This window comes from Balaenoptera borealis (assembly GCF_965194805.1).
Source record: "Balaenoptera borealis genome assembly, chromosome: 4".
Taxonomy (NCBI): domain Eukaryota; kingdom Metazoa; phylum Chordata; class Mammalia; order Artiodactyla; family Balaenopteridae; genus Balaenoptera; species Balaenoptera borealis.
This window is the reverse complement of record NC_138861.1, coordinates 91,220,317-91,231,800: the sequence shown is the minus strand read 5'-3', so window position 1 is coordinate 91,231,800 and position 11,484 is coordinate 91,220,317. Positions and strand designations below refer to the sequence as shown.

At 33.9% G+C, this 11,484-nt stretch overlaps 1 pseudogene across 1 annotated transcript; it reads right to left on the bottom strand.

The window, feature by feature from the left end:
* Window positions 1–5,811: 5,811 nt before the first annotated feature.
* Window positions 5,812–11,224, bottom strand: LOC309628135 (galectin-1 pseudogene; annotated as a pseudogene). The gene has a single exon. The product of its transcript is annotated as a galectin-1 pseudogene (transcript).
* Window positions 11,225–11,484: the final 260 nt, after the last annotated feature.

The following is an 11,484-nucleotide window of genomic DNA, read 5'->3' as shown; positions in this document are numbered from 1 at the left end:
GAATATTATATGTATATGCAAAGGTTTAGGAAGAAATTGTTAACAAGACAGGGAACTCAGAAAATTAAAGTGTGTTTGTATCTATCTATTATATATATATATAGATATAGATATATAGAGAGAGATCTTTATAAATAAATTTTACAAATAGAATTAGTTTTAAAATGTTTTTCCTAAATTTAATTCATGAAACTGTCAAAGTCACATTTTAACATGCCAACATTTCACACAGGCTCCACAAAAAAAGATAAATATATTAAGTTGTTATTTCGGGTATTAACCAATTTTTTTTTTTACTTCAGCCATGAAGAATTTAAAAGAAATCCAAGCCAAGTAGAATTAAATTTAGTTTAGTTATATGTAAAATTATTTTAAATAGTTTATGGGAATTAATTTATCTATACTAGCCCTGCCTCCCAAAATGTTAGATTACTATTTTCAAGATTAAAAGGGTTAATGATATTTCTTGTTCAAAAAGCAGTGTCTATCTCCTTATGTTATTTTAAGTCTACCAACTTTAGCCACATATTTTCCAAAAGTAAATTCAAGGTCTGACATAGTACTTTTCAAGCTAAGTCATAAACACTTAACTTTCTATGGTGGAATTTCAGGATAGTTACAGGCATTTTTATATGTAGTTCAAACATTTCCCCTGAAACAAATTCTAGCACTTAGTATAAGGGAGATGGAAGTGCATTCACTGTAATATTGGGAAGGAAGTATGCATTAACACTGATGGATAATTTGTTCAGTTAATAACAACACTTTTAAAATGTAATTTTGGAGAAATCAAGATATATTTAGTTTTTTGAGTACAAATTCAGCATGCATAAATATTGCATATTTGAAAAGTCATGTAATACTTTGTTCAGAAAATTGTAGGTCTTTTCTATTATTGTAATCATGATAGTATTTAAACTAAGGATTATTGTCTGGCATAATACTATCATTCTTAGAAATAATGAGACAGAGATTGATCAGCTTATATTGATGTAATACCTTCTGGAGAAAAGGATGCAAAGGCAAATAGGAAGACAAAGATATTTTTCTAATTATTTAGGTGAATGTAGCTGTAGGCTAAACAACAACTGATGTATTCTATTGGAATGGCTAAAAAAACCCACACACACAAAAAAATAACAAATTCAGACATAAAGAGGCTGAAAATGACTTTCATTCACCCTGTCTTCATTTACCCTTTATGTCAAATACCCTTTGCTCGAAGCACATTTGGGATAATCTTGGTAAGGTCTCTGACAGATTTCTGATGTAGGTGATTTTATTCTTGGGGCACACCCATCTTCCATTGTATTACTCTATTTTACCCACAGGCATTATGACAGAAAGTAGAGATGAAAACTGTGTCACACTTACATGGAGATTTACTAGAACTCCTCATTTCTCCATCTTCTCATTGCCAAATCCAGAAGTAAAAGCACACTGTATGACATTAACTATTGGAAAGCTTAACAAGCAGCATCACATTCTTAATGTATAAAAAGAGGGATGGCCGTTTATGCCATTTCAGAGTATATATTCTTTACACCCCAGAGGTATTGAACTACATATACAAGAATCTATAACATACCGCAGACAGTGTCTTTTTTCAGAGCTCAGAGAAATAACAAAGATCTCTTTTGTCCCTACATTTCCACTTGCAAAATAATAGGTAAGGAAAGCTTTTGTTATTTTGTTATAATCTATGACTCCAATACAGCTGGGATTGCATTTACCATTTTTTGTTCTCCTTACTTTTGTACAAAGACCAATAGTTAGCAGATTTTATTTGAGCTGTAGGGCCTTAGTAATAAATGTCTTTGGATTCCCCTTTTGACATTTATGACATGCCAAGTCAAACCACAGTTTTATTAAAGCCTTCATGCTCACTGCTTTTATTTTATTCATTTGCTTCATTTTTATAATTTCAAAAGGCACCTATTCAGTAGAGTGTCCTGATCCATATCTAAACTGTTAAGTTTCATTTTTAAACTTTTGACTTCATGTGTTTTTATGATCTAAGCTCAGGTGACAAATCACAGAAAGGTGTGCCACCCCGACTAGGATTTTCAGTTTTATGTAATTTTGATGAACTAGAATTACTTTCTGTTATTCTGAAAATACCTAGCCATTCAGCCTCCTAGGGATTTTGCCAAGGAACAACAGTCACTCTGCAGTTTTCTGCTCTTGCAACCAATGGAGGATGCCTCTGACAAAACAGGAATATGCTATTATTGTTTTGACTTTTGACTAAGTTCCTGTAAATCAAGTCTCTCTCTCTCTATCGATCTATTTCTATCTCTATCTCTATTTCAGCCCATGAATTATAGTTCCACATCTGGAGTTGCATGTTAGAGATTTATAACTGGATGCCCTACAAACCTGGCACAATTTTCTCCAAAATAGTCTAAATTGAAACTCATTTTAAAACATTCCTAAATCTATTCCTAATCCTGTGTCTTTCTTTTTCTGTTGAGAGAAACAATCCCTATGGATCAAAATCTCAGTTCTAACCCAGACTTTTCCCTTTATAGAGACTCTTAAAATCATCTCTGATCTTATCTTTACCATCCTCACATTCCCATCTTTTCATAACATGAGTTTTATCCAGCTAAACCCTGCTACTTGTAATATAGGTATGTGGACATAGACACAAACTGTGAATTTTTACTAAGACACCAAGTTTGAAAACAAATTTTGTCATATATTACCATTGCAATAAGTAACTTTGATTCTATGTAGAAAACTTTTCACATTCTTTTATTTATTCACGTAAGAAGTATTTATTTAATAGACTACTACTAAACCCATGGTCTATTCTGGGACATCCAGTGAAAAGCAAATAGGCAGGATTATTGCCTTCATAGATCTTACAGATAATGGGTAGAGAGAGATTAAATAATCAGACTAATTACGTAATTTCAAAAGAATAATAAGTGCTCTAAAGTTGTAGCATAGGATGTAACAAACACATATGACATTTAGATTAGTCCTCCCTGTGGAAGAGATAGTTAAATTAAGACCTGTGTGATTAGATGGCAGTAGTTAACTGGACATAACAGCAGATGAAAAGGCCTCAAGGCAAGAAAATTCTTGGCACATTTGATGACTGACATATACTGTGCCTGGGACGAAGCAAACACAAGTAGCCCTTCCATAGTGTGGAGTTTTGTTCTTTTTTTTTTCCTTGGAGTTTTGAACTTTTCTGTGATGAGTACAAATATGCTTGGATGACCTCTTTCTAGAAAGACATTTAGTCTACCACAATAAAAAAAAAAAAACTTAAAAATTAATCTAATTAATCTAAAATTAATATTACTCTAAAATATACAGGTAGCTATGTTTTTTTTTTCTAATGAAGACATTAAAATTTTAAAGCAAAACTCAAAATTAATACTTCATAAGAGTCAAATAAAGCATACTGCTGCTTATATGTAGGTTTCAAGGACTCGGCATACTGTATAAACAAACACTATAGATACAGATTTCACTATATTTAAAATTCAGTACTTGATAAGGCCCTTAACCATACAATGTCTTTTACACTGCAAACTATATAAAGGAAAATTTGAACTGCATAAATGAGCTTAACGTATCTATGCTGTAGAACCAAACGGAGTAAACTTAAAGCATGTATCATACTCTTGACAGTAAGAGTAAGACACTGTACCAAGCTGGGCCGAGAGAAAATGAGAACACATAGGGAACACCCAACAGTTATTTCAAGCAAAAAGTAGATACGTTATTACATATTCCCTTTCTATACATTACTTAGTATTTATGACTCATGAAATCTTTAAAGAATGTGTTGTGATATGTAAACTTTAAGTAGTGAAGTCATGGACTTTAAAGAGTGTTTTTTACATTCAGTACAACTTATTTTAGAACCAACAGATTATGTCAGATTTCTAAATCACATTAAATAATTCAGTGTAAATTTACAAAGTTCTCACTAAATTCTGACACTGATTCAGACATTCTTTTAGAGTGACTAAACATATATTAAATTAGCATAGTGTGCAGCACCTGAAGACATTTTACAAAAATAACTTTGAAAAAGATACTTAAGAGAACTGTGATTTCAAAATAACTAGTTTTATGTGTTTATCTTTGTAAAACAACTGATGGTTCAGTGCTAAATATCTCAGGTTATTTGAACTTGTTTTGTCAAAATAGCTAGTGTAAGTGATCCACTAAATACAATTATTGAAGAAAAATTCAATACATCACACACTACACTGGTAAGCACTGTATTTAGCAATGGAATCATGAAGATTAATTATTATAACTGATAGTTTTGGAAACCAAATTGTTCAAGTGGGTCATCAGGGTCTCTGCATTGTAAAAATCAAGTTGAGACAAATGAAATTCCTACTCTTTCCCTCTGTGTTCCACATTTCTCTAAAAATTATTCTTGTGATAATGACTTTCAAACTTCTGTAAATTTGAGACAATGATACATATTAATTATTCCTTTTGACATCACTAATCCTTTTGAATCTTGGAATCATTTACATGTATTTTCTAAAAATTTGTAAACTACTTTTATAACTAAAATATAATTTCATCTACAATTTCATACTTTTAAATTAATCTTTCTTATCAAATTTTTCAGATGTCTATCTTTACTTATTAATATCCTTAATTCCTTAAATATTTTATTGCACTTTACAAACACTATATGTATACTATATGTACAAAAATAAATAGATAACTTCAGCTACCAAAATTTTATTTCCAAACACTAGGCTTTCAGTATAATTTAGGAGCATGTGCATTCCCATTAATTGTCAGAAACAATTGAATACAAAGAGCAGCAAAGACATATAGAATAAATTCCAGACATAAGCGTGTGTATGTATAGTTGTCGCATGTTTTTTCTAGAAGACAAATATATTTAATTACTTAAATGCAATTAGTTTGCAATTTTTAAAATGCAATAATTAAAAACTCTGTTTATCTGAATTTATAAGCTCAATTTTAAAAGTAAGCTTGAAAAATACTGTCCTTTAGTAATATCTTTAGTTTTATTTATTAAAGACTGGATTTTTTTTGTTCCTTTTTTTTTTACTGTTTTCTTTTTTTTTTTTTTTTAACCATCTTATTACAGATCTTCAGAAGCACTTTACATTTTTTTAATTTTAATTTTAATTTTGGCTGCACCACACAACATGGCTTGTGGGGATCTCAGTTCTCCAACCAGGAATTGAACCCGGACCTCTGCAGTGAAAGTACCAAATCCTAAGAACTAGACCAGGGAGCTCCCTCTTTTTTCTTTTTATCTTTTCTTTTCTTTTAAGGAGAAAGTGAGGAGGAAGCTATGTCTTTTTCTCTTTGCTCATGCAATTACCCAGGAGAATACAATGCCCATAGATCTGTAGAATACTGAACCATCAGTATTTTTGTCTTTTATGCAGAATTAATTACATAAGCTAGTCTAACATAAGTTCCCGCGGAATTAGCCAGGTTCTTCAAAAATCGCGTAACTCGCTATAGAGTAGTGGATTAAGTTTGAAGCTGCTCTGGTCTTCATCCTGGATTTGTCATTCTTGCTCTGTGTATAATCCAGGTCAGATCACAACATACACTTGCTTGAACATTCACAGCTATAGAAAGAAACTGCTCTTATGGATGCCTTATACACTATGAGCATTTTGAGATGATGGTGAAGTCAGCCCATCATCTTTGCAACATAATATTTAACATTCAAGTAATACTTCTGATAGAAATTTATATAAATGTCTCTAGCGTAAAATTAAATAAACTCAAGTAATACAGAGAAGCTTGCTTACTAAATATCATGACTTTAAAAAGTGACTTTCCTTTGAAAGATAATAACCATATTAAAAAGATTAATAGGCTTTTAGGTATTATTGTGATATTTAGATGAAAACAATATTGATTGTAAGTTTTGTCCAGTATTAGGTTAATGATTTAAATGTGGAAAACCATATTTTCCTGTTATTCTTAAAGAGAAAAAGACAAGTTAGAAGCACTTATATATTTTTCCCATGATCTAATAGGTGCCAATTATAAAAGGAAGAATTGAAATCCAACACTTTCTGAATCAAGAGCCTATGATATGTGTGCTTCCCAAATAAATTACTAGTTTGGGTTGATTTAAGTTGAACAGATTTTTTCTTCTTTCCCATTTAAATATGTTACTCATTCTTATACTATTCTTTAGTATATAGCATAAATCTTCTAGGGTCTAACTAACACATAATTTTGTAATTATATGTATTTTTCACATTTCACTAATGTCTTCAATTTTACCTTCATGAATATGCATTTAAATACCACAGCTAAAATTTTCAGAATTTCTTCTCTTCTAATATAGTGAGCCTATTGATTCGCATTCTCACCACAGGGCCTGCAGGTTGACAAAACTGTCTTTTAATATCAAATTGAAATTACTATCAGACTTGTTAACATATTAACATCTCTTAACTCTTAAATTTTAAGCAATGATGTTAGATCAGATACTAATAGAAAGATGAGATATATGTGTAGTGGTCAATAGCTCCTGTTATGGATATGTTAATACTACATCAGAAGTTAAAACCTACTTAAGTAGAGTTAGACAACTGGCTACAAAGTCTCTCCAAAGTGCCATTTCCATACTGGGTTTCAGACTTCTTTCCTGAATTCCTAAGGGAATGAGATCTATTTTTACTATTAAAGTTTCAGTTGTTGCCCCTCAAAAAAAAAAACAAACAAGACCATAGTTAAGAAAGATTAATTACTACTCTCCCCTCTATTCCTATTTTATGTGTTCTCACTGTTCCCATTGACTGCAGAATAAGATCTCGCCTCTTCATTTATTATTTGGTCTCCATCTTCCTTTACATCTTATGTTTGCCAGCTTCTGCCTTATTATAATCTAATAAGCCTAAACTACATATGTTTTCCTAAAGAGTCCATGATGTTTCCTGTTTGCTGATCCATTTGGCTCTCACTGGGGGATTATACTGGGTTTATTCACCAGTAAAGTGGGAATCTTGGCAGCCATGTTAGAATCCTGCCTACCTCACTTCTCTTAAAGCTTTACCATTAGTACAGAATATAAAGGAGATGAAACAAAGTATTTTTCAAGACATTTCATTATTTCTAAAATTATTTATTTAATTGAATTATAATTAACGTACAATATTATATTTGTTTCAGGTGTCCAACATAGTGATTTGGTATTTTTATATATTACAAAATAATCACCACAATAAATCTTGTTACCATACAGAGGTATTACAATATTATTGACTATATTCCCTATTCTGTACATTATATCCTCATGCCTTGTTTATTTTATAGCAATAAGTTTGTACTCCTTAATTCTCTCTACCTAATTCACCCATTCCCCACCCCCCACCCCACTCCCCTCTGGCAACCACCAGTTTTGTTCTCTGTGTCTTTGAGTCTGTTCTGCTTTGTTTTGTTTGTTCATTTGCTTTGTTTTTTAGATTCCATATAAATTGAAATTATAGGTATTTGTCTTTCTCTGACAGACTTATTTCACTTAGCATAATACACTCTAGGTCCATCCATATTGTCACAAATGGCAAGATTTCTTCTTTTTTTTTTTTTTTAAATGGCTGAGTAACATTCCATTGTATGTATATGTACCACATTTTCTTTATCCATTCATTTATCCTTGGACCCTTAGGTTGCTTCCATGTCTTGGCTATTGTAAATAGGGCTTCAATGAACATAGGGGTGCATGTATCTTTTTGAATTAGTGCTTTTGTTTCCTTCGAATAAATGTTCAGAAGTGAAATTGCTTGATCACTAGTGGTAGTTCTATTTTTAGTTTTTTAAGGAATCGCCATACTGTTTTTCATAGTAACTGCAATAGGCATTTCTACAGACAGTGCATGAGGACTTTTCTCCACACCCTTACCAACACTTGTTTTTTGTCTATTTTATAATAGCCATTCTGACAGGTATGAGGTAGTATATCCTGGTTTTGATGTGCGTTTCCTTGATGATTAGTGATGTTGAGCATCTTTTCATGTGCCTATTGGCCATCTCTATGTCTTCTTTTTTTTTTTTAATTAATTAATTTATTTATTTTTGGCTGCATTGGGTCTTCGTTGCTGTGCACGGGCTTTCTCAAGTTGCAGCGAACGGGGGCTATTCTTTGTTGCGGTATGCGGGCTTCTCATTGCAGTGGCTTCTCTTGTTGCGGAGCACAGGCTTTAGGCACGTGGGCTCAGTAGTTGTGGCTCGTGGGCTCTAGAGCTCAGGCTCAGTAGTTGTGGCACACAGGCTTAGTTGCTCCACGGCCTGTGGGATCTTCCCGGACCAGGGCTCGAACTCATGTCACCTGCATTGGCAGGTGGATTCTTAACCACTGCGCCACCAGGGAAGCCCTCTGTGTCTTCTTTGGAAAAATGTCTATTCAGGTCCTCTGTCAACTTATTAATTGGATTGTTTCTTTTCTTGATATTGAGTTGTATGAGTTCTTTATATATGTTGAATATCAACCCCTTACAGAATATGTCATATTCAAATATCTTTTCCCATCCAGTAGGTTGCCTTTTTTGTTTTGTTGATGGTTTCCTTTGCTGTGAAAAAGCTTTTTAGTTTGATGTAGTCCCATTTGTTTATTTTGCTTTTATTGCCCTTGCCTGAGGAGACATATTCAAAAAATGTTGCTAAGATTGATGTAAAAGAGCTTCCTGCCTACATTTTCTTCTAGGACTTTTATGATTTCAGGTCTCACATTTAAGTTTTTAATCCATTTTGAGTTTATTTGTGTATATGTGGTAAGAAAGTGGCCCTGTTTCTTTTGCGTGTAGCTGTTCAGTTTTCCCAAAACTACTTATTGAAGAGATTGTCTTTTGCCCACTGTATATTCTTGCCTCCTTTGTTGTAGACTAATTGACCATTAATACATGCGTTTATTTCTGTGCTCTCTATTATATTCCATTGATCTATGTGTCTGTTTTTGTGTCAGTAACGTACTACTGTAGCTTTGTAATACAGTTAGAAATCAAGGATTGTGATACCTCCAGCTTTGTTCTTTCTCAAGATTGCTTTAGCTATTTGGGATCTTTTATGGCTCTACACAAATTTTAGGATTTTTTTTTCTAGTTCTGTGACAAATACCATTGGTATTTTGATAGGGATTACATTGAATTGGTAGATTGTTTTCGGTAGTATGGACATTTTCACAATTTTGGTTCTTCCAATCTATGAGTACAGTATCTATTTCCATTTATTTGTTTATTTATTCATTTATTTACATTTTGAACACATTCCAAAGCTTTATATTTTAACACCTCCTTAATTTTATATTTTTGATGACTCGTTTTACATCTTTTTATTTTATGTATCCCTTGAATAATTATTGTATTTTTAATTAATTTTACTACTTTTGACTTTTACTTTGCTACTTGTTTTATAAGAGATTGATTTACTATCTCTAGCATTTATTTACCTTTTCCGGTGAAAGTTTTGCTTTCATATGTTTTCTTATTAATTAGTGCCTTTTCTTTTTAGCTTGGAGGAGTTCCTTTAACATTTCTTATAAGGCCAGTTTAGTGGTGATGAACTCTTTTAGCTTTTGCTTATCTATAAAACCTTAATCTGTTCTTTAATTCAGAATGATAACCTTGCCAGGTAGAGAATTCTTGTTTGGCAGTTTTTTTCCTTTCAGCACTTTGAATATGTCATGTCACTCCCTTCTGGCCTGTAAAATTTCTGCTGAAAAATGTGCTGATAGCCTTATCGGTTGTCCCTAGTACATAATAAGTTGTTTTTTTTCTTGCTTCTTTCTTCTTACAATTCTCTCTTAATCGTTAACTTTTACCATTTAAATAACAATGTGTCTCAGTGTGTTGCTCTTTGGGTTTGTCTTATTTGGAACACTCTGGGCTTCCTGGAACTGAATATCTGTTTCCTTCCCCAGATTAGGAAAGTTTTCAGCCATTATTTCTTTAAATACAAATTAAAGAAATTTCTCTTTCTCTTCCTCTTCTCCTTTTGAAACCCCCATAATGCAAATGTTATTCCACTTGATGTTGTTCCAGGGTCCCCTATGTTATCCTCATTTCTTTAATTCTTTTTTTACATTGTGCTGCTCTGTCTGGGTGTTTTCCATTGCTTTGTCTTTCAGCTTGTTTTGTGCTTCTTTTTGTTTTTAGTTGATTAACAATGTTGTGTTAGTTTCAGGTGTACAGCAAAGTGATTCAGTTATACATATACATGTATCTTTCCTTTTCAAATTCTTTTCCCATTTAGGTTATTACAGAATATTGAGCAGAGTTCCCTGTGCTATACAGTAGGTCTTTGTTGGTTACCTATTTTAAAAATAGCAGTGTGTACATGTCAGTCCCAGACTCCCAATCTGCTTCTGTTTTATCCATTCTGCTGTTGAACCTTTCCAATGTGTTTTTCATTTCACTTATAACTTCTCTTCAGTACTTTCTTATAGTTTCTCTTTGTTGGCTTCTTGCCACGTTCATCCCTTTCTTCTCCTGAGATCAGTGAGTGTCTTTTTTTTTTTATAATTAATTTTCTTTCTTATATTAATTAATTTAATTTTGGCTGCACTGGGAGTGAGTGTCTTTATGAACATTATTTTGAATGCTTTGTCAAGTAGGTTGCTTATCTCTGATTCATTAAAGTATTTTTCTGGGGATTTGCCTTGTTCTTTGATATGGAATATATTTCTCTGTCTCCTTGTTTTGCCTGTCTCTCTGTGTTTGTCTACATGTATTATGGAAAGCGGATACCTCCGTCAGTTTTTTTCCAGGGGGAGCAAAGGCATCTGCCTTTATTGGGGGCCATGGGCCGGCTGGCTTCACTCAAAGGCCACGCACTTGATCTTGAAGTCGCCATTGGCCGCCAGGTAGTTGATGGCCTCCAGGTTGAGGCAGTTGGGGAATTTGAATTTGTATCCACCAGGCAGCTGGATGGTTAGCTCTGCCTGGTCGAAGCAGATGCATACCTCCACAACACTTCCAGGCTGGAAGGGGAAGACAGACTCCTGTTGCTCGGCACCCCAGGCCCCGCCATCCTTGCTGTTACACACGATGGTGTTGGTGTCCCCGTGCTCATTGAAGCGGGGTTTGAAGTGTAGGCACAGGTTGTTGCCATCTTTGCCCAGTTCAGCACGAAGCTCTTGGTGTCCAGGGCCACCTTGCCCAGCACTCTGAGGCACCCCCCCAGGTTTGAGATTCAGGTTGCTGATGACAAGACCACAAACCATGATTGAGGAGAGGAGGATGTTCCTGGGACTTGGGCACCAGTTGTCTGAAGACTCTACTGGAGAGCCTTGGTCTTGAAAGAGTGGTGTTCTTTAGAAGCTATTCTGTGTGGCCCAGAAGTGCAGTCTCCTCTGGCCACCAGAACCAGGCACTCTATGGCCATCCCTCATGTGGGCTGTAGGTGCCCACCAGCTGTGATAGGGCTGTGACTGCTGTATGAGGAAGAGAGAGTTGGAGTCACTTGCCCATCCTGGGTGTGGATTGATCTATGTGTGGC